We start from the raw sequence: 25,309 nt of genomic DNA, 5'->3' as shown, positions 1-25,309 counted from the left end.
CTGTTCAGTGATTTTCAAACTATATTCTTTGGATGTGTGTCAGAGGCCCTGGGGGCAGAAACAGAGAAGTGGAGGTAGTTAGAATAGATATATTTCCTGTACCATTATTCAAACAAGAACAATCACTCCAATAGTGGGCTTCTGTACAAGATAATAAAGAAAAAAATGCTCATGCTGAAAACAAGTTTGAAAATCCATTTTTATTATCTTACAGATGAAACCTTTTGGTTCTGGAGGAAAGAATTTGCACAGGCCTATTAAATTATTAGAAGGAGGATCAGAAAGAGAACCTGATCCTAGGTCACACAGAGAACTGCGATAGTTGAAGGTGTATGCATGTTACCCTTCAGGGTCTGATCATCTTCATTTGCAGGGTCATTCTTTTAACTCCTAGGATATAGTGATTCCCACTCAAATCCTCCCATTGCTTACAATATTCTTTGTTTTATTTTAAATTTTGTTCTGTGAATAATTTTAATTCCACATGCTACAAAAAAGACTGAATTCTGACTGATAAATTTGCATTGACAATTCATGTAATTTCAAAAAATTAGGCAATTCTATCACATTTCTAGTACTTAATATCTCTCTCTTTCTCTCCCTCTCTGCCTCTGTGTCTCTCACTCTTTCACATACACATACACACGTACTTTATAATTTCATTACTCTCCTATGCTGCTTTCATGTTATGCTGATAATATGAACCTGAATAAGAAATTAATATACTGCAAAGGTGGAGGGTATGAGCACCTACATAGAAAGCATTTGTACACTTCCTCCTAAGAGGTCCCTGAAAATGACTTAACATATCTTAGGGAAATCACGCCGCTCCAGGATCCTACCCAGTCTTGAAGTTTCAAAATATCATATTAACGTTAGGTTATCTTTCCAGTATGGGCTTATGTTAAATCAACTCAAATGAAAAATAAATTTTCTGGAGTTTAAACAATTGAATTTACATAGCCGGGCTCTATTTCTAGCATGCAGACTCACAGTGGAAGTATAATCATAATCAGTTTGCCATTTTATTAACTAAAATATGGAAAAACAGATTGCCTTGCAGATAAGCTCAAATATTTTTGTATTCTATGAATCATGGCTGCCAAGTGGACACTCTACAGACACAGGACTATGAATCTTTGTCCATATCTTTCTTGTTACTTTATAATGGAGTTTCTTCTACGTATTCATCTTGTCTACATGACAGTGCAGTGGAAATGGTTGGATCGAGTCAGCTCCTCAGCCACAGACCTAACAGTACCTCAATCATAGTGTACTCAGTCCATGTCACTGAATGAGGCAGTGGTAGAAAAGTTGGTTTGAAAGCTAGAATGGTTAAAAATAAAGAAGGTGTCAGTCTGAGTGAGAGAAAAATGGTAAGAGACTTAAAAATCATTTTGCTCATCATGTATTACAGGACATAACTAAGCAAAAATCTTAGGCAAAAAGTGATTCTTCGGTCACATTTACTTCATATCCCTGGTCAAAATCTAGATCACAGGAACTGTGGCATTTTTAAATTGGAACATGTGCTGAGTATCTTCTTCATGTACCTCCCTATCACATCAGTTCTCCACTATACTGTGCCAGGATTTTGGTTTGGGTGAAGCCAATAGAAAAAAAAACAAACAGGAGATTGGAGGAGGGGAGAGGAAGTGAAGCCATCCTATTCAATCCTGGGCTCTCCAGGCTATTTCTCAATACCAAAAGTCTCTGTTGCTGTCAAGCCACCCTCTCTCTACACGCATTTCTCTGTTTCCAGGTTCTAGCAGGTACACTCCTTGCTCCTGTTTAGGGGAAATATCACTCTTCCTTTACTAGCTCACAGGGAACTCCACGATCTCTTGTTGTTCTCTCTTACCTGAACATACCTTTCCTTCCTTCCTTCCTCTTCCTTCCTTCCTTCCTTCCTTTCATTTTATGTTTCTTTAATTTTATTTAAATTCAATTAATTAATATATAATGTATTATTGGTTTCAGAAGTAGAGGTCACTGATTCATCAGTCTTTATATAACACCCAGCGCTTGATTACATCAGGTGCCCTCCTTAACGTCCATCACCCAGTTACCCCATTCTCCACACCCACCTCCAACGACCCTCATTTTGTCTCCTATGATTGAGAGTCTCTTATGGTTTGTCTCCCTCTCTTATTTCATCTTGTTTTATGTTTTCCTCTCTTTCCATATGATCCTCTGTTTTGTTTCTTAAATTCCACACTTGAGTGAGGGTAAAGAAGATGTGGTGTAATGGAATACCACTCAGCCATCAAAAATGAGGTCTTGCCATTTACATTGATGTGGATGGAACTAGAGGATATCACGCTAAGCAAATAAGTCAATCAGAGAAAGACAATTGTCATATGATCTCATTCATATGCACATACGTTTACAGATGGATTTAAAAAAAAAACACTTTTCAAAGAACTCAGTTCCTATACACCATCACCTTCCTACTGGGACCCCAACCCACTGTAGGATCAAGAAAATAATTGTACAAAAATTTTGCATGTAGGAAATGGTAATCAGGCCATTTCATTAATATGGCCCATAAGACATTCAATGCTTGGGGGATTGCTTTGCCATGTTTCGTATTTTATACTTTTGGGTACTGTGACCCATTTTCTCACTATTAAACTTTGAAATTTGGAGAAATAAGACACACTGGGTAGGAATTATAGATTTGTTAGAGATAATATCCATGGCATTACTTTAAAATATGACAACCTAGGCCTGGAAATAACTCACAAAGGTTGAGGATATCTTGGTAAGGGATACAAGGAAAACTAACTTTTTTTCCTTTGAGATAAGTAGGTCACAAAACCATTAAATCAGTTAACTCATGATATTCCCTAAAACTGAAATAGTCTCTAAGGCTTGGGAGAAGTTGAGATTCTACATCTACCACAAAAGTTGCCCTTTTATGTTTGACTACTGACCATAATTAAACTTTTGTATATTCAGAAGATAATGCAATCCTTAAGGCCATTTTAATGTATATTTTTGTAATAATTAAATATAACCACAAATCAATTATAGCTACTGTACATGGTTGTGTTTTAAGAAGTTTTTAAAAGTATATCTCATTTGGTGCTATATTAAAATAGAGTGAAATTGGGTATTATTTATTTAGAGAAAGCTTTGACTTTCTCTAGTCTCTCCAAAGCAAATTGGAATCAACTTGCAGATTCTGTTGTGTTTTATAACAGGGCACACTATTGTCCCAAATTCTGGCATATGTTTTGAAAAAGACTTTTTGCCACTCTGGCAACAATTGAAATTTAGAGAGTAAAAGAATACTTGCTTAGCATGCTGAAATTGCTAATCCTGCAATCTCAGCACCAGAGATCTGTCTACAATAGAGCAACCTGATGTTTTAGTTTTTTCCCCTAGTGTGGAAAGAAGGAAAAGAAAAATCTAACTATATGCAGTGAAATAAAAATGGAGAAAAAGCAGATAGAAAATTTCAAAGGATTGAAAAATAGAATCAAAAGTGTGCAGTTAAAAGCAAATTATTGAAATAACAAATCTATTACAATCAAAAGGAATAAAATCTTACCCTTCCCAAACCCCAGGGCATAGATTTCACAATGAAAAATGATCTATTTTTTTTAACAGGAATGAAATGGGAGCTTGATTTTCAAAAATGAAAAGAAAACAGATGATTGTAAATACAAGTAACTAAGGTCATCTAGAGAAAAAAATTTTACTGTATTTCATTCTGTTATGTATTGTATGTGGAACTTTATCAACTCCTAAATCACATATCCAATGAAACCAAAGACAAACCCAACTATAAGATTCTTACGAAAAACTGTATGTTGAAAATAGCCTCTTAGGAAAGTTCAAAGCTTTTTCTCTACCTGACTTTACTGAACCTCCTCTCTTTTTCCCTACGTATAGAGAAAGGAAGGAAGGAAGGAAGGAAGGAAGGAAGGAAGGAAGGAAGGAAGGAAGGGAGGGAGGGAGGGAGGGAGGGAGGGAGGGAGGAGGAGGAGGAGGAAGGAAGGAAGGAAGGAAGGAAAGAAGGAAGGAAGGAGGGAGGGGAGGAAGGAAGGAAGGAGGGAAGGGAGGAAAGGTGGTTGCAGTAGGTTCACCAGATCTAAGAAGATTACATTTTTTACAGGGTTAATGAAGAGAAAATTGATGGCATGATAGTAAAATATTGTAAGCCCACATATGCACTGGTGTTCTCTAGCTCTTTCTGTCTCTCTCTTTCTGCCATGCTCTCTAACACACTCACTCACTCACTCACTTCCGCCTCCCTCACTCCATTTCCCTCTCAGCTGGCATCTGATGCCAGGAGCTATCACCCTGACCTATAAGGGCCTATAGCATAAGGCCCAGGCTAGCTCCCATTATAAACTGCTGACAAATAGGTTGTTTCTGGCACCAGTGCCCTTTTCTGACAATGAGGAGGAACAATCTATAATTCACTTGTAGGCTTTGTACTGGAAGTATCCAGAGCAATACTTAAGCTCCAGTAACCCACCCATAGTTCTTGTAGGTAATCTCTCTGTGGAGTTTGAGCATCTCAGTAGGGATAGGTTTCAAAGATTAGGGCCAAAGCCTCAGCAGAAAATAGTGTTACTTTGCCTCATTATAAAAAGTTCCTTTATAGATCCTCAGGGTTTTTGGATTTGTTAGTTTCTCATGTCTTCACATGATCTGAATATTGCTGTGTCCCCTGGAAAAATACTAAAATACCATCATTTTCTTACGAGTCATGAAGTCTTCTTTTGCATAAAATGACAGTTTTGAAGAAAAGAAAAACAATTCTTAACAGCAAATATGACTAGAGTGAACAAGTGTGAATGGCCCGTGCCCTTTCCTGGGCAGTAGTTTTGCTAGATAGCAGTTACTGTATCAATTAGTGAGATCTTGTTTTTAGAAAGACTTTGAGGAATGCTTGGGTGGCTCAGTCAGCAGAGCACTGGGCTCCTGATTTTGGTTCAGGTCATGATTTCCGGGTCCTGGGATAGAGACCTGCATTGTGCTCCTTGCACAGTGGGGCATCTGCTTGAGGATTCTTCCTTTGCCCCTGCCCCTCCCCCTACTTGCATGTTCTTGCTCTCTCTCTCTCTCCAATAAATAAATAAATAAATAAATAAATAAATAAAGACTTAGAAGTGAGGGGCACCTGTGTGGCTCAGTCAGTTAAGCAGCTGGTCTTGATTTCAGCCTAGGTCATGATCTCAGGGTCCTGGGATAGAGCCCTTCATTGAACTCTGTGCACAATGGGGAGTCTGCTTGAGAATTCTCTCCTTTTACTCTTCCCCCCACTTGCACTTGCTTTCTCTCAATTAAATAAATAAATCTTTTTTAAAAAGACTTTGAAGTGATATAACAAAGTTCTTCCACTTGCTTACTGTTTTATCACAATAGACTGTTAATAATGATGAGGCTGTGCTCTAGTTCAACCTGGTACAATACAATCCCATTATTTTTTTTTTTTTTATTTTTTTTATTTTTATTTTTTTTTTTTTTAATACAATCCCATTAAAAGGCTATTTACTTTGTACTTGAAAAAGGTGAAGAGCTGGTGCCCTCTCAATTTCAGAAATAAAACAATAAAGGCTATTATATATTTGCCATTGTTTACATTCAAAATTTTTAGGGAGGATGGATTTTGACTGTAACTTTATCTATTTTATTTTCCACGTCACACCCTGCAACAAACACAAAAACTATTAGGCTCTCCTTCTGCTGAACTAATTTCTCTATCTATTGCACTTTTACTCAGGAAAAGATTAATAATCATGTTTTCAAAGTAATGCTGCCCACTGTGAAATTTATTCTCCTGCCATTTCTAAAAAAAGATGCATGCCACAGAAAAGCTCCTGCCTGACTTACAGCTAATTCAGAAAATAACTATCCTGACACTACAATTCTTCCCTGTGAAAATGAAATGGATAAAAAGGATTGGGTTTTAATGCACACTTAAATGCATTAGCAGTACTAGTAAAACATGACAGAATTTAAAATATAATTATATCTGAAAAACATTCAAGTTGAAAACTTCTTACACTGATTCTATTCTAAGCAACATAGAAAAGTAACCGCATAATGAATAATGAATTTGAGGGACAAAAATCACATATCTCAAAGAATCATCAAGGTTTCATATTCAACATCCAAGACAAAAAACTACCTTGTAAATAAAAATAATTTGGTACTATGAACTTCTACACATAGTTCTAGGAATGAAATAATCTAGTTTGCTTTTAAGATCACTGGAAGGGGGGATGCCTGGCTGGCTCAGCAGTTGAACACCTGCCTTTGGCCCAGGGCGTGATCCTGGAGTCCCGGGATTGAGTCCCACATCGGGCTCCCTGCATGGAGCCTGCTTCTCTCCCTCTAACTATGTATCTGCCTTCTCTCTCTCTATGTCTCTCATGAATAAATAAATAAATAAATAAATAAATAAATAAATAAAATCTTTTAAAAAATCACTGGAAGTGTATGTATGTTTTTTTCCATAAAAATAGTTACAAAGAGAATAATACTTAAGTACTGTGACTGAAAATATTTGCCTTTTTTTTTTAATCATTATTTATTTGAGAGAGAGAGAGTACAAGCAGGGGAGGGAGGCAGACAGAGAAGCAGACTCCCTGCTGAGCAGGGAGTCCACCCTCATGGCTCAATCCCAGGACCTTGAATCATGACCTGAGCTGAAGGGAGACACTTAACCAACTGAACCACCCAGATGCCTCTGAAAATGTTTGTCTTTATTCAAAGAGAGCAACATCAGAATGCACCCATTTTCTTCAATATGGTTTTATGGAGCAAGGCTTTCCTTGCCTAAGAAATGAGATATCTATAATTAACTTGGATAAAGAATATGTGATTTTTAATTCTCTAAAGGATTCTAAATTCTAATATTATAAAGATGACTCAATTTTACTCATGGGAACATTTTGAGAATGAGAGATCCGAAATATGGTGAGATTTGTTTTAAAATCAGCAATCAGAATGGCAAAGCCAGCATTCCATATGCTCACTTTGGCAACTCTGGTTGCAAAGGCATAGCCATAGACCTTTAAACAAAATTAAGGAGAAAATCTACTGATTATTCAATGCCTTTAGCATCAGTCCTCTTGAACACTTTTCCTTGACACTCTGATGCCTTCCTACTCTTGATTTTTTTTCAGTTATTTGTATCTACTTCTCCTTGTTTCTTTGCAAATAGATTTTTGTTGTTGTTTGTATAAGTCTTAAATTTTAGCATCCTTTAGGGTTTTATTCTTTCCTTATTTATAATAGTGTGAAAATATATTATTTATGCATTTGTTTATTTTATTATTTCTATTTAATATGTAAGCTTCTCCAGAGCAGGAACCTGGTCTTTCTTCCCACTGTTATATCCCATGTACCTATACAATGCTGGCTCTTTTCCAGGCATTAATATGCTGCTGACTTCATAATCTGTATCTCCATTTTAATCCTGTCTGAAACTTTAGAACCATATATAATTTGAATATCTCTACCTAGGACTCTTATATTTGTTTTAAACATACTACATCCAAAAAGAATTTATTATATTCCATATGCAGACCCTCTTTCAATCTTTTGCCTCAAAATCTTCTCTGTTATCTCCTTTGATTTCAACATCTACTCTATCACATAGGCCAGAAACTGGAAATTATTGTAAATTCATTTCATGTATTTCTCCTACAATAGTTGGTTGCTAAATTATTTTCATTCTGTTATCTACATCTCTCTCAAAACTCTCATATCACCTTCAAGTATATTGCCACCACACTAGGTCAAGCCCTCCCCTGGATTATAGCTTCTTAAATAAGCTTTCTGCCTCCATTCTTCCTTTGTTCTATCCATTATCTACATTGTTCCTTGAGTGATTTTTTTTCCTATTCCTAACCTCCTTATACCTGACCTGGAAGGCTCAGTATCACATCTTTGATGGAAAGGTTTTCACATTCCTCTCTACCCCACCCACCTGACCACTCCATTGTGATCACACTACCTACCTCAGGCTACTCATCAAACTTTAGTATTTATATTTTTCCCAGTGTGCCTTGCTTTGTCATATGAGCCAGTAATTTTTTATCTCTTTTTATGCGAGAGAGCTAAAGTTATAGGGCAACAAGCCTACCCAAAATATAAAGAAAGACCAGCAACTCCAAGAGAGTGCACAAACATTTGTTTACCCATAATAGTCCAGCAACAACATATAGGCAAAATGTCAGGTAAAAAATTGAGGGTGAAATTATAAACAAATAGCTAAAGGCCAAGAAAACACTAGTGTAAGATTAGAAAAGCACCAAGAACTAGAGACACAAGAGAAATTTGCATCTACTCTCAGTCTCACAAGAAATATTTGAGTTAGGTTAAGAATCCTATCATCATGGTTCAGACCTAGAGGAGAGGAACAGAAGCCATTGCAAAACATAAAGCATTTTTTGTAATGTCCCCTATAAAACAAATGTCTGTTTTTTTATTTTGTTTTTTTTAAAGATGTATCTATTTATTTGAGAGAAGGAGAGAGAGAGAGAGAAGCAGACTCCCTGCTGGGCATGGAGCCTGATATAGGGCTTGATCCTGGCACCCTGAGATCATAACCCAAGCCCAAACTGAGAGTGAGTCACTTAACCAACTGAGCCACCCAGGCACCTCTAAAACAAATGTCTTAAGCTATTTAGGAGAAGGCAGGAAACATTATTGCCTTCAGAGTACAGGTAAAGACCCATTGCAGCTAGAAGACAATAGAACCCCATACTCCACCAAGATAGGTAAAAATATGTTCCAGGGTCAAATTGTTAAATATCTTCTACTTCTGGGGAGGGGCAGAGTTACTGGAGAGGACCTACCTCCTAAACAAAGGAATTCAATGCTCCCTTAACACTTAGGCTGACTCAAAACAGTAGAGAACACCTCCCTTTTACTTGCCCTCCTTAATAGCAAGCACTGAATGAAAGTAATAGCAATATGCTACTGGAGGAAGATCAAAGCAAGCAAGGAGAACTTCTCTGAGATATAGGCACACAGGGAAAACCTAAAGTTGACCTTGAGATTACCCCTCTTGCAAAACTGTCCCATAGAATTGAACAAACCATAGAAATGAACCATAGAAATGAACAAACAAACAAACAAAAATCCAATCTAACTTCTGATTAGATGGACTAAGTCTCTCTCACTCAGATAAGGTGAGGCCATTCCAGATATAGATACTAATTATCTCAGTTTCTATCCTTCTACAAAGTATTTCCGGCTTTCATAAAAAACTCAAGAGGCACACGCAAAAAAAAAAATGTGTGGGGAAAAAAATCTTATTGTCAAGATGCCAATCAATAGGATCAGATTCCAATATTACATGTATTGTAGGACTAGCAAATGGAGAATAAGTGTGTTTAATATGTTAAAGGCCCTACTGGAAAAAAGAGGACAAGAATGATCAGATGGGCATCAGTAGAGAGATGGAAAGTATAAAAAAATCAAATCAAAATGCTACAAATTAAAACATGACAGCAGAGATAAATAATGACTTTGAAAAGCATATCAGAACACTCAGTCCAACCAAGGAACAAATCAATGAACTTGAAAACTGATAAGCAGAAATTTCTAAGCTGAAACACAAATGAAAAAAATACAAAAATACAGAATAGGGCATCCAACAAGTATGGGACAATATGAAATCATCTCATACATGAATGAAAAATGCTAGGAGAAGAAAAAGAAGGAAGAGAAGATGAAATATTTGAAGATATATGGCCAAGAATTTTGAAAAACAAAGACAAAAAAACACAGATTCAAGAAACTCAATGAATACCAAATAAGCTTACACACACACACACACACACACACACACACACACACCATATTCACTGCTGAAAAACAAAAAAAATTTTTAAATCTTCAAAAGAGCCAGAGAAAATGAAACACATTACATACAAATAACAAAGATAAGAATTATAGCATAGTTATATCAGAAATTGTGTATGCAAATCCAATTCAAAAAGGAAGAAGTAAAATTATCTCTGTTTGCATGACATAATATTATATATAGATACCCTAAGGATTCTGCCAAAAATTTCTTAAAACTAATGAACAAATTCAGTAAAGTTGCAGAATACAAACTCAACATCCAAAATCAGTTGCATTTCTATACATCAATAAACTGTTTTAAAAGTTTTTTTTAATTACAATAGCAAAAATAATAATAAAATACTTGGAAAAATTTAACAAAAGAGTTAAGAGATATATACCCTGACAACTATAAAACATTAATGAAAGAAACTGAAGACACAAATAAATTGAGAGCTATCTCATGTTCATGAATTGGAAGAATTAACATTATTAAAATGTTCATTCTATCCAAAGAAATATACAAGTTCAGTATATATAATCCCTATCAGAATTCCAATAAATTTTTCTCTGAAATAGAAATAATAATTCTAAAATTCATATGGAACCACACACACACAAAAAATAAGCAAAGCAGTCTTGAACAAGAACAAAACTATAGGGATGCCTGGGTGGCTCAGAGGTTAAGTGTCTGCCTTCGGCTCAGGGCATGATCCTGGAGTCCCGAGAACAAGTCCCACATTGGGCTCTCTGCATGGAGCCTGCTTCTCCCTCTGTCTATGTCTCTGTCTCTTTCTGTCTCTCTGTCTCTCTCTTTTTCTGTGTCTCTCATGAATAAATAAATAAAATAGTTTTTTAAAAAAAGAACAAAACTGGAAGCATCATACTTCCTGACTTGAAACTATATTACAAAGGTATGCTAATCAAAACAGTATGGTACTAGCCTTAAAACACATGCCTGGGATCCCTGGGTGGCGCAACGGTTTGGCGCCTGCCTTTGGCCCAGGGCGTGATCCTGGATACCTGGGATCGAATCCCACGTCAGGCTCCCGGTGCATGGAGCCTGCTTCTCCCTCTGCCTGTGTCTCTGCCTCTCTCTCTCTCTGTGTGACTATCATAAATAAATAAAAAAAATAAAAAATAAAATAAAAAAAAACAACACATGCCTAGACCAATAGAATAAAATACCTCAGAATTAAGGCTGTGCAAGTAAGTTTAACTATTTTTTGACAAAAGTACCAAGAATATACAATGGAGAAATGGTAGTTTATTCAATAGATGATGTTGGGAAAACTGGATATCCAGAAAAGAATAATAATGGATCCTTATCTTACACCATACACAAAAATCAACTTAAAATGGATTGAAGACTTAACTATAGACCCAAAACTACAAAACTCCTAGAAGAAAGCATTGGGTAGAAGCTCCTTCACATTGATCTTGGCAATAATTGTTCTGGATTTAGTACCAAAAGTATGAGCAACAGAAGCAAAAATGAACAAGTAAAACTATCAAACCAGAAAATTTCTACATAGCAAAGAAAATAATTAACATAATTCAATAGAATGTAATAGGAAAAAATATTTGCAAACTATATATCTATTGAATAAACTACCATTTCTCCATCGTATATTCTTGGCACTTTTGGTATTCATGTGTCTGGTAAGGGTTAAATACCTAAAATTTATTAAGGAACTCATACAATTCAATAGCAAAAAAAGCAAATAAACTGATTTAAAAATGGGCATAGATCCCAAATAGACATTTTTCTTTTTTTTAAAGAATTTATTTATTTATTTATTTATTTATTTATTTATTTATTTATTCATGAAAGACACAGAGAGACAGAGGCAGAGACACAGGCAGACGGAGAAGCAGGCTCCATGCAGGGAGCCCGATGTGGGACTTGATCCCAGGACTCCAGGATCATGCCCTGGGCCAAAGGCAGGCACTAAACCACTGAGCCACCCAGGGATTTCTGACATTTTTCTAAAGAAGACATCCAATGGCCAACAGATATAAGAATCATCTCTGTTTCTATAAGAAACAAAAATTAAAACTACAACGATATACGACCTCACCTCTTAGGATGACTATTATCAAAAAATCAAAACAAGTGCTAGAATGATCAGGAAAAGGAACACTTGTGCACTGTTGAAGGGAACACAAATCGATATAGCCATTATGGAAAATGGTATGGACGTTCCTCAAAAAACAATTTTTTAAGTACCATATGATTCAGCATTCCTACTTCTAGACATACATATCCAAAAGAAATAAAATCACTATCTCAAAGAGTTGTCCGCATTCCCATGTCCATTATAGCATTATTTACAATATTTAAGACATAGAAAAAACTTAAATGTCCCTTGACAGATGAATGGATAGAGAAAATGTGATACACAGGCACACACATGCACAGTGAAATATACTATTCAGTCTTAAAAAGAAGGAAATCCTGCAATTTGTGACAACATGAATGAACCTGGAGAACACTATGCTAAGTGAAATAAGCCAGACAAAGAAAGACAAATATAGTATCATCTTTCTTATATGTGGAATCTAAAAAGGAAAAAAAAAAAACCCTCAAATTCATAGTAAAAAAAAAAAAAAAAGTAGAATAGTGGTTACCAGAGGCTGGGAGGTTGGGGGTAAGAGGGAGATATTGGCCAAAAGGCATAACTTTTTGGTTATAAGATGAATAAGTTTTGGATTCTTAAGGCATAGCATACAGCTTAGTGATAGTAATAGTTAATAGTAATATATAGTATACTTGAAATTTTCTAAGAGAGTAAATCTCAAGTGTTCTTACCTCTGCACCAAAAATGGTGATAATCACATCAATTAATTTGACTAGATTCATTTCAAAAAGTATACATATATTGAAACATCACCTTTTATATGTTAAATGTACACATTTTTTTCTTTGTCAGAAATAAAAAAGAAATACTAAAAGGAAATTATGCATGCCAGAAAACAATGTAGTGATGTTATTAAAGAGATGAAAGGAAACATAAAAACTGTTGACTAAGAATTCTATACCCTGCAAAAATATCTTTCAATAATGAAGAAGAAACAAAGACTTTTTCAAGAAAAGAAGAACCAAGACATTTATTTGCATTTGAATTGCACTACAAAAATATTAAAGGAGAATCACAAGACAGAAGCAATATTTTAAACAATTTTCAATCTGCTGAAATGTAAAAAAAGTTAAATATAAATTCTTTTTTTTTCTTGACTTAAAGGCCCTAAAACAGCCCTTTTTATAAGAAAAGAATTTCTTATAACAAGAAAACTATCAATAAAACAAACCACATATGCTATTGAATATATTAAATGTGGCAAGTATTACTGAAGAATTTTAAATTTTATTTAATTTTAATTTAAACTTAAATGACTACATGTGGCTAGTGGCTACTTTCTTAGATTATGCAGATCTAAAAGATAATTTATTGTCTAATGCAAAAAGATTAGCAAAGCATCGTGTGCATAGCAGGTAGCAAAGTAAAATATGACAACACTAGCACAAATGGTTAGTGGAGAAATAGAAAATATAATGTTATTCTCAATTTTGCAGAAAAAAACCGTAGAAATGTTTGTGTAGTTTCACTCATAATTGGCAACAACCTAAATATCCCTCAACTTGGGAATGAATAAACAAATTGTACATTTTTATTTACAGAATAGTATTTAGCAATAAAAAGAAGTGAACTACTGACACAAACAATAAGGATAAGCCTCCAATACAAGGTACTAAAAAAAAAAAAATCAATCTCAAAGTCCGCATATTATATGCTTACATTTGTATGACATTCTGGAAAAGATAAACTATATGTACAGAAAAGGATCTATAGTTGCTAGGGGTTGGCGATGGGGGATAATTTGAATACAAAGGCACATAAAACTATACTTTGAAAGTTAAACTTTACTGTACTTTAATCATACTTTCATTTAAAAAATGAAAAACCAGGGGTACCTGGGTGGCTCCGTGGTTGAGCATCTGCCTTCAGCCCAGGGTGTGATCCTGGTGACCCGGGATTGAGTCCTGCATCGGGCTCCCTGCATGGAGCCTGCTTCTCCCTCTGCCTGTGTGTCTGCCTTTCTCTCTCTCTGTGTCTCTCATGAGAAAATAAATAAAATCTTTTTTTTAAAAAAAAGCAAAACCAAAGGAGTAAGATTTATAAAATGGAATAATCATATTTTCATTTTAGTATGTATAATAAAATGCCTTTAGTGTCTTAAGATATGGCTCATTTCCAAAAGAAATAGTGATTATTCAAGGGCATGTTTTTTTTTTTTTTTTTATGATAGTCACACAGAGAGAGAGAGAGAGAGAGAGGCAGAGACATAGGCAGAGACATAGGCAGAGGGAGAAGCAGGCTCCATGCACCGGGAGCCTGACGTGGGACTCAATCCCAGGTCTCCAGGATGGCGCCCTGGGCCAAAGGCAGGCGCTAAACCGCTGCGCCACCCAGGGATCCCCAAGGGCATGTTTTAAAATATTATTTTGCATCTTCAATAGAGTTATTCATCAATCCATTTAGACATCCCTTCTCTCACTGATTTTATCCCCTGTTCTCTGTACCCCTATATAGTGCCTTTATTTTCTCCAGTCTCTTCCCACTGCCCTGCACCTGCTCCAAGATGCAGGCTTTTTTTCAGCACTGGTGTCTCAGCTTCTGCCAGCTTTCCATGAGGAATGGCACAGACAAGAGAATCCCATACAGCCACATCAACCTTAAGGGGTCTTCTTTACCCAGGATGAAAATGCATGTACGGTACATTGGACAGAAAAGAGTAACACACAAATCTAATACAAGTAAAGGCTGAAGAATTCTCATATAAAGAAACCTCTTTGCCTTGCCTCAGTTTCCCATAAAGTCTTTCACTGAAATTTTTTTTCAGACAACTTTTTTTTTTCCTTAAGAAACTGTGGCATACTATAGAAAATGCCTAAGTTCCATTCTTTTCATGAGTTATGTGAGGAAAGATAAAAACCTCCCACTGGCAAAAAACTTAAAATTAAAAAAAAAATTTAATTTAAAAAGCTAGAAATTTGTCCCTTAGAGGTAGCATGTTTTTTTCCTTTACTCTAGGTACAAGTTCAGGAGAAAACGGTAAAGCAAGTAGAGCAGGAGGTGATAAAAGTTAATTCTCATGTTTTTCCCCTTAGGGAGCACCTACTCAATAATCTTATTAATGGGCTTTCGCTTTGTGCTAGCACTGAATAAAACAGATGCAGTCCTTTCCTTTAGGGAGATGACAATCCCATAGGAAGCATCAAAAGGGAAGGACAAATCAAAATTCCAAGGAGTATGTACTATGAAACATTGTCAATACCATAAGAAGAGGTCTTAGTTCTTCTGGAATATAAGCTGAGACCCTGGTAGAGCAGAAACCTGTAGCATAAGCATAGCCTTCTGCTCAGGTTTAGAGACCCATAGAAATAAGAGAGAAATCCTAAGCATCCAGGGGAACTAGGCGGAAGGAAGCCTAAGTTGTAGCATGGCTGTTCCACAGGGGCACTTCTGATATCCATTATATTATGTTATGTCATGTTATATTATAATAATAATATAGAAGTATATTATTAATGTATTAATTTTAAAATGATATATTATTTTTTATTTATTAAAGCAGGTTCCTAGTCTGCTCAAGCTCCTATGACAAAAATATCATTGATTGTGATATTTATAAATATTTATATCTCATTGTTCTGAAGTCTGGGAGATTCAACAGCAAAGTGACTGTAGATTCAGTGTCTGGTGAATACCTGCTTCCCCATTTATAATCATTGTCTCCTTGCTGGGTCCCCACATGGCAGAAGGAGTGGAAGAACTCTCTGGGGTCTCTTTTATAAAGGCACTACTCCCATTCATGAGAGCTCCATCCTCATGACCTAACAACTTTCTAAAGGCCCTATCCCCAAATACCATCCCATTAGGAATTAGGTTACAATATGAGTTAGGAAGGGACACATGCCTTCAGTCTATAGCACAGGCTTAAAGCGACTGACAGTAGCAATGAATTTTTCAGAATTCTCGTAAATCCTATTTAAATCTAGAGGTCCCGCAAGGGCTGTGAAATGGAAAGAAAACATGGCTGGTCTATTATGGTCTCATCCAGATGAGGAACATACAATATGTGCACTGTTCCCTTTTGATATCTCCAACTCGACTCCTGCCACAACTCTCTAGACTTTGTCATCTTTTGAGATCTCAGCCCGTTGCTATCTGGATCTTACCTTTTTACCCTTCTCCCTGAAGTTTCTGTTGCTGGGGTCTTTATATCTTACTCTATGACAATTTTTTCTAACCATTGACAGTCTTTCTGAGGGAATTCCACATTCAGGTCACATCTGTATACTCATCTGTACTCAATAAAACTCAATGCCCCAGGAAACAGGTAGGGGATTCAGTCTCTCTCATGTTTAGAAATCTCATGATGTCTTTACTAACCTTCCTATGAACCTGGCCGGAAGCTCTTCTGCTAGTCTGCTGCCTTCAAAATATCCCACATGAGAATACAGAACAAAGTTGTTTTTTTTTTTTAAATCTATATCCCTTAAGTATGAAAAGAAAATCTATAATGATATCCTCTTAACAAATCCATAATGGTGAGATGAATAGCTTCTTACTCCTTTTTTTACCTCTCAAAACTCTGATGTGTGTGTGAGTCTGTGTGTGTCTGTGTTGTCTGTGTGCATGTGAAGGAGGAAAAAATAAGAATGCCTTAAAAACATGTTTTGCCTGTTTACATTTCAGTACTTTTTGCTCTCTCACAGCTGGATGGTGCCTTTGGTAGCCCAGAAGTAAAAAATCTGTCCTCTCTGATCATAGGCCTTTGAGCTTACCACTCCCTCTGTAGTTAATTGAAGCCCCAAGAGGCCCCTAGAAATGAATGGGTGCAGGCACAGCAGAGAGGAACAAAATACACCAGAGCTTCAAGCGAATGAAAGAATGTATGTTACCAGTATGCTAAACTAGCCCAACTGGTGGAAGGCAATAATAAGGCAATTTAATTTTGCTTCCCCATTCTTCTTTAACTTTACTCAGTGGGAATAGTTTTGCTCCAGCAATGAAAAGTCTGGCATTTCCATATCTTTTGTAGTTACTTTTAAGAACTGTAAAGCCCCGAGATTATTTCAAGACACAAATCATAATCTCAAATTCCTCCTTAAAATACCCAATCTCATATATAATAAAGCTTCCAAACTCATTTAAAGTTGCAGTTACAGGACACCTGGATGGCTCAGCGGTTGAGTGTCTGTCTTTGGCTTAGGGCATGATCCTGCGGTAGCAGGATCAAGTTCCATATTGGGCTCCCTGCATGGAGCCTGCTTCTCCCTCTGCCTATTTCTCTGCCCCCTCTCTCTCTCTCTGTCTCTCATGAATAAATAAATAAATAAAATCTTTTAAAAATAAATAAATAAAGCTGTAGTTATTCCCCTGCCTACAACTCAGGACAGCTGTAAGTGAGGGACAGATAGGCTTCTGCTCTATTCCTCAGTTCCTCCTTCCCCACTTCCAACTCTTCGGGGGTTATAGGCTGGAGGTGGTAGATTGGAAGAGACCAGCTCGTTACTCATCAAACCTATTTCTTCTTTCTGGGGCACCCCACTTCATCTAAGTTGGACTATGTGACTAGGTTTCCCTGATGGAATGTGAGTAGGAGAGATGGATCACCAGCAGTCTGCCATAATTAAAATAAGAGTGTGTTAGGTGTACTTTCTGCATGCTTTCTTTCATTATCTCCTCGCTAGATCTAGAAAACCCAGTGGAGCACTCTGAAGCAGAGTCAATAAGTGAAAGCAGGTTCATTTTCTCAGTCACTAGATAGACGGCTGTCCAACTAACACTCAACTGAACTGTGGTAGAAACTGTGGTAGAAATGAAAAATAAGAAATTATTGTACTAAACCACTTAATTTGGGGATCATTTATTATGGCAGCTAACACAACCAACCCTATTTAATACTAGGAGGGAGGAAAGATTTTTAAAAAGAAGGAATATCTATGCTTGGCTGGAACAAATATAGTGGATTTTAGAATATACCCTTGGGCATTGCCTTATACTTCTCACTAGCAATCTCTTAACTCAGATGATACATTATTCTTACTGATAATTTACTTCATCTACATCTTTTGGGAATCTGGGGGTTACATTTTTAGCTTTTCCTTTCTGATCCTAGCCTTAACATCAAAGATAACACCCATATAGACTCTATATCATGCATGACTCTCACTTGATCTACTGGCAACATTCACACAGATAAATGTATGCATTTAGAAAATTCATTTTTTCAATGGGAATTCATACATCTAATCAGAGTTGTTTAGTCTCTGGACTCAGTCTTTCTTCTATTTAGAGAAATTATATTGTGAGTCTTTAAATTATTGATTCTGTTAACCTTTCCAAAATAAAAGTCACTTTACCAGCAAAAATGACCTTATTCAGGAAAAACAGAGGATTACATTTTGGACATGCAACTATGGTAAAACTATAAGGAAGTCCCACAATTTGGAACTTTTTTTGCATAAGCATGAGTCCAGAGTGATGACAACTTTTCCTTTGCTGAATTGCAGGGGCAGTATATTTCTCATAGGGGATACTATATATATCTTTCCCTCTTGGGGCCTGTAATTGATCAATTTTTTCTTGTTGACAATTCTTCTGTTGGGGTATGTAATTGATAGTTTTTCCTATAATTAATATTGAGTCGTATGGCTCACTCTTCTAGTCTCCTTTCTAGGCTCCCTATTCCATTTTAGTGAGGTTTCACTGTATTCATTTATATAATCTGTGATATTCACTGTGGTCCTGTATTTGTGGAAATTCTAGCATATAGGTATCAAGATTCTTAGTTTCTCTTTTCTCATTTCACTTAATTATTCCTTTGAATTCTCAGGTAATTCCTCAAGTTAATTTACTAATCTCTTTGTTAGCAACATCCATTCTGTTCATTACGTGTATTTTTGGTTAATTTCAGCTATAATATTTCATGCTAAACACTTTGATCCTTCATTTCCTCCTTTTATCATGGCAACATGGTCTCTCCTAATGCAACCATCTCTTAAATTTTATTGAGAAAATGATTTTCAATTTTCTTGAAGTTTATGACAGTTTATTGCATTAATCCTGTCTTTTTGAGGGTCATTTGAATTCAGTCATACTGATCTCCTCCTTTCAACTGATAATTCTTCTCAGTCTGATGATAAATATTTTATTGTCTGATTATACACCTACCTCCAGATTATTGCCCTTAATCTAGTTTTAAAAAATGGGCCCAAAGCAAGCAGCTATTTCACTAGAAATATTATAATTAATTCCCAGAGCTGCCAAAGTCACACTAATTTTTCACATGAATAAAAGTTGTTTTAAAAAACCTAATTATGAATAAAGTGAATATTGAAGAGCAATTTCACCAGTCCCTGATTAAAATGCAATTGCAGTTCTTTAATTAGAAAAAATTAGGTAGGCCACACAAAATCATTCTCAGTAAAGTGCCTCTGAATTTTCCCACTAGAAAAGTACATCCAAAATGTATGTTTTCTCCAGTTATATATTAATGAAAAGACAACAAAAATATGCTCTACATCCCCTTCTCATAGTTCCTGTCTCTCTACCTCTTGTTTTCTCATTTTCAAAATGGTAATATTCTGAAACAGGCATCTTTTGCTTAGTCATGAATGGGGTGATGAGGCAGTGAGAGGAGATAGCAGGAAAAGTCCTTTTTCTTTAGATGATACAGAGGGCAAAATAGTACTTAACAATACTATATTGTGCACTTAAAAAAATTATTAAGAAGGTAATCTCATATTAAGTGTTTATATCACACACATACAGGGGCATGAGAAAACTTTTAGAGATGATAGATATGTTTATTACTTTCATTCGGTGATGGTTTCATGGGTGTTTATATATGTCCAAACTCATGAAATTATATATATTAAATATATACATTTTTATATATCAGTTATAACTGAGTAGAGCTGTGATAGATCGATAGATCAATGATAGGTAGACTTTTCAAAACTTTAAAAAAAAATACCCAGGAAGAGGTAAGTCCTGAAACTCCTCTGTGATCCTGACTTTATCCTCTGAGTGCATGCCAGGCAGTGTTTGATTTGACTGATAAAGAGTTAGAGGAGGAGGAGAAGCAATTGAAGAGTAGGGCTGTTTATTAGATGGAAGAGGCCAAGTATGAGTTACATAGCAAACAAAAATGTTAAGACATTTAAACCAGATTAAACCTAGTCAGCTGAGTTAAGTAGATCATATTGTGAGTGGCATAGTTCAACTTAAAATTTTTATTCTTTATAATTGAAAAATGTTATGTATTAACTAGGAAAATGATAAACTATTTTAATGGATGCTATGATTGATATACTTTTATGTTAATTTCACTTGAAGACTAAAAGCATAAAGACTACATTCTTAATGGAGGGTAATCAAGGATTTTTCAATGAAGTAAACAAAAACACTTTTTGTGATTTTAATATCTGGCTGACAACAAAGATCTAAAATGATTAGGAGTTGGAGATTAAAGGAGAAGTTTATTTCCTTGGGGAGATGACCACACTTCTTTCCTCACATACAGAGGTTTGGAGCATACCTTCTCCTAACCTCAAACCTAGTGGGGATGGCTTCAACTACATCACTCAGAGTTTGAACTATGCACCAAGGATTTGGAAGTAGTGGGCTGGTTCCTGGATTGAGCCTGAGAAATGTAAAGGGTCAGGAATTATGACTGCACAGCTACTGTGGTGGTGGCATATTGGGAAAATCCTGAATTTCTAAATTTTACCCTGACAAAGTTGTTTTCTGTGAACTAGATGTGGGCCATCTACCCAAGAAAGCTAGCATCAGATTGTTCTAGTTCCTGTCTCAGAGTTCTACTTGGAAAGGTAGGAAAACTATGAAAGAAAGGGAATAAAGAAAGTTATCAGAAACCAGACAAAAATAAATAAATTCATTTACACCAAGAGGACTGTAGATGATGAGAGGGAGGGAAAGCTGACCTTATCAGTCAGGATAAACTAGAACAGTGGTTCTTACGTTAGGATGATTTCATCCCCCAGGGGATAGTGGGCAATCTCTGGAGACACTTTTGGACATTGCAACTTTGAGAGACAGGGAAGTGTGGGCAGTAGCTAGAAGCCAGAGGCTCTGGCAAACACCATACAATATACAGAACAGCCCCTTACAATAGAGAATTATCCAGAAAAATATTATTAGTTCCAAGGTTGAGAAACCCTGTGCTAGAGCATGCTAATTTAACAAACAATCCCCACATCTTAATGGCTTATAACACAATAATTTATTTCTTATTTTCACTATGTGTTAGCTGAAGATTGTCTATAGTGCTGCTCCATTGGACTTCATGGCAGCATCCAGCCTCTTTCTGGAATACCAGTCAACATGATAAAGCAAGAAGAAACATGTTTAACAATATACTGACTTTGAAACTTCTGAATTGATAAACATCTCCTCTATGTTTCATAACATTCTCCCCTATGTTCCAAAGCAAGTTTCCTTATCTATTGGTAACCTATTATTACTGTGTAACAAATTACTGCTTATTTATCTTATTTATCTTATTTATTTATTTATTTATTTATTTATTTATTTATTTATTCATTTATTTATAGAGCATGCGGAGTGGCAAACAGAGAGAGAGATTGAATTTCAAACAGGTCCTGCAGTCAGTGCAGAGCCCAATGTGGAGCTTAATCACACCACCCCGAGATCATGACGTGAGCTGAAACCAAGAGTCAGACGCTTAATCAGCTGAGCCATCTGGGCACCCTAAATTACCCCAAAATTTAATGGCTTAAAAACAATACACACTTATTATATACTAGTTTTTATGGGCCAATACTCAGGTACTGCATAGTTGATTCCCTTCTTCAGGACCTCTTAAGAGCTGCAAAGTGTTAGGTAGAGCCACAGTCATCTCAAATATCAAATGGTACCAGGTCTGTTTTTGATCTTACTCAGTGGTTATGGGAAGGATTCAGTTCCTCATGGGCTATGGGGCTGAAGACCTCAGTTTCTTGCTGACTAAAGGCTAAAGATTGCCCTCAATTCCTTGCCAGATTTTCCTCTCCACCAGAACAAGCATGCATGAAGAGCCAAAGAAGGAACACCAGCAAAATAGAAGTTACAGTCTTCTATAACCTGATAATGGAAGTGACATCATATCACTTTTCTATTCATTTCAAGCAAGTCACAAGATCCAGCCCACAGTCAAGGGGAGAGAATTACACAACACCACTTCAGTGTTTCTGAGTTCAACAGAGTGGGATGTTTAAATCCTCACAGGAAGGAGTACCACGTAGGGAAAACCTAAAATATTAAGTGCAGACTGATACGATCTGCCTCTCCAAACATTTTCCTCTTTTCTAATTCACCAGGCTCAAACTGGGGAAGGAGTGAAGTCCTACTTTTAATTCATAGTTTTGAGTTTTAGATTATTACGTTGAACTGGATATATGAATTTCTGACTGAAAGAAAAAACAAAACTGTGTTTTATGAATCAGAGTAACCAGAAGAACTTATATCTCCTAAGAACAATCAGAAGGGTTATAGAATAACACAAGAATTTCACTCAGAAGAATGAAATGGTATAAACCAGCTCCACACAATAAATTTAAAGAGAAAATGGAAGACAAACATGAAGTTGCATCATATCCTCTGAGTCTATTTGTTTATTCCCTTACTCAGGAACTGTGTATTAATTACCTACAATGTGCCAGGCTTATCCTTGGCATGAGAACACCCAAATGATAAAACAGACAAAAACTCCTGTCCTCATAGAGCTGATGTCCAAATGGAAACGTTTGAGGAAGATGATAGACCCTAAAAGAAATAGTTTAGGTATATGGTATTTCAGATGGTCATAAGTCTTACAGAGATAAATAAAAAAGGGAAAGGGATGAAGAATGGTGAGATTTTCAGAAGTGAAGAAAGGCCATACTAAAAGAGATGAAACTATGACCCATGTGATTATCTAAAAAAAGACCATTCAATGTAATGTTTATATAGTCTTCAAAGGAACTGTTTTGAACATGAGCATGAAACACTGTTAAGTCCAGCAAGCAAGAGACTTTTTCATTTAAAAACACATTTACAGTTTATTTGGAAACATTGGTTGATATGGTTTTCATGAGCAGTTGTATTGAATGCTAATTCCTTTTTGAATGCTAATTCTTACCTTGACTTCAGGGCGTGTTGAGTTGGGGTCAGACTCTTACCTTTGAACCACACAGATGGTTGGAAACTAAATGTAAGATTTTTTCACTATTTATAACTGGAAGCATTAAGTTTTAAAAAGGGGAGGGCACATATTCCTTTTGTTGTTGTTGTTTTAACATGGCTCGTTTTCCTGTGAGGGTACCAGCTAAAAGTAGATAATCCAGTTGGTGGGTCTATGGCACATTACTTTCCCCTCCTCACCCCTCTTACTCACTGTTGCTTGAAAACTCTTTAAGATTTCCACTAGTTGAATGATAGACTTTACAGTTTCTCCTAATGAGAACAGAAATTTTCTGTCTAAATTACCTGTGCTGTGACTTGATAGGAATTTGGGAAAAGGGGAGATTCTACACCCTATATAGCCCATACTCTTTTTCCTGAATGTGTTATATTGCTATATGAAAAGAGCTTGAAATGAAACAGATATGCCGTGTTATCCCCAACTACTTTTTGATCTCTGTCTCCATCTCTGTGAAGATTATAAAGAGATAAAGAGATAAATAGGCCAAATGTTAAAGTTTTCACTTTTTAGAGTGGCATAATATGCTTTTTTTTTTTTTAAACCTATTTGTACATTTAAATTTTCCTACTCTGGTCAAGCAGAGTTTTTTATACTTTTATACTAAAAAAATAAAACAATATGTATATTTTTAATTTAAACAGATAATAGAATCACAGCAGGCAATTTATCTGGGGACTATGCGTCTAATAGAAGAGCTATTTTAAACTGAGGGGATACCAAGAACTCAGTAGCTTTTGAAGATTCACTTTAAAGTATTACCACTCATGCTTAAACAAAAGTGTCTCTACCTAGCAAATTAACATACTATGCATTATGCACAATACAAATTTATTTTAGGGCAATCATAAGACACTACATTTTTATAGTGCTCTTAAATTTGCAAATTGCTTGACATTTCATTTCATTTGATCATCTTAATGACCATATTGAAACAAAGTCAGGTTTTATTAGCCCTGTTTGGATGAGGAAAAAGAAGCACAGAGTATTCCATGATGTATATTGACCACATCACAGACTAGACTACCAAGCCATTACTTTCTCTACTTGATAATGTTGATTTTTATGCTTGTGTGGGCTAGATGGTGGGACTGAAGGAGGCAAAACTCCCCAGTAACTGAAATGGATATTTCTCAGTATATACAACATTTTTATTTCAGTCCCATGAATCTCTTTTCTGGTTTTGAAATGCAATTTCCATGGAAAAAGTCATGCACATGTCTCCCTCCCCTAAATATTATAATATGCAGAAAGAATAGGTATATATTTATTTCATACAACTTCTATTTAATGACCTAAATTAATAGGAGGAAAATATTATGAGTAAATACACTATTATTTTTTTCCATTTAAGCCAGTAATTCTACAATAGTTTAATAGATGAGCTAATATGTAACTATCTTAGCTATTTAGAAATTCAACCAGTTTCTGTTTTCATGATCTGGTAACAGAAGATTTGATGATGAATGTGAAATTAGCAAGAGATTGATAACAAGCCTGGGGAAAGAAAGATTAGGAATATTCTATACATTACAAAGTAACTAGTTATTTAAATCATAAATGGGTGTAGAAGCTTTCCTAAGGTAAACTGTATTAGTTCCTTCTTTTCTATATTCATGCTGCTTTTCACATAAGAAGTAGAGATTCATTTCATTAGCCTAAATCAGAGATGTTCTGAGTGGTTTGCTTGATCAGTAGAATGTAGTGAGCATTCCAGGACTACTGTGCCTAGCTCTTATGAAATCTTACAGGTTCTTCTCAGACCTCTTGGAACACTCATTTGGAATGCTCCATCTGGGAATCCAGATGGCATGCTGGGAGATGCCTACACCACCCACAGAGGCAATATGCAAGTACTGTGGTGGTCAGCCCCAGCTAAGCTCCCGGCTTTCAGCTACCGTCATGGAAGTTGGCCATCTTGGATGCAACCCATCTTGGCCTTTAGATAAATGCATTCCTGGCCACCACTCCCATTATAACTGCATGGACAAACCCTATGTGAGAACAACCCAGCTGTGCTTTTTCAATCTGGAAAACCATGAGAAAGAATAACAAACGGTTCCTTTAAGCCACCATGTTGTGAGGGGATGATTTGTTATCTAGCAATAGGTAACTGGAAAGGGTGATATGAAAATCAAGTAAATACTGAGTTAAAAACTAAAGCAAAATTCTTCATAATGAAGAATGTTTACCTGGGCTCAGATTCTGACACTTA

The 25,309-nt window shown here is 35.9% G+C and overlaps 1 long non-coding RNA gene across 7 annotated transcripts in view; it reads right to left on the bottom strand.

The window, feature by feature from the left end:
• Nucleotides 1-25,309, bottom strand: part of LOC112664280 (uncharacterized) — a 77,404-nt gene that overhangs the window by 27,484 nt on the left and 24,611 nt on the right. The gene's annotated exons all lie outside the window — the stretch shown is intronic.

The sequence above is a fragment of the Canis lupus genome, chromosome 17, assembly GCF_003254725.2.
Source record: "Canis lupus dingo isolate Sandy chromosome 17, ASM325472v2, whole genome shotgun sequence".
Classification (NCBI taxonomy): domain Eukaryota; kingdom Metazoa; phylum Chordata; class Mammalia; order Carnivora; family Canidae; genus Canis; species Canis lupus.
This window is presented reverse-complemented; position numbering and strand designations above follow the sequence as displayed.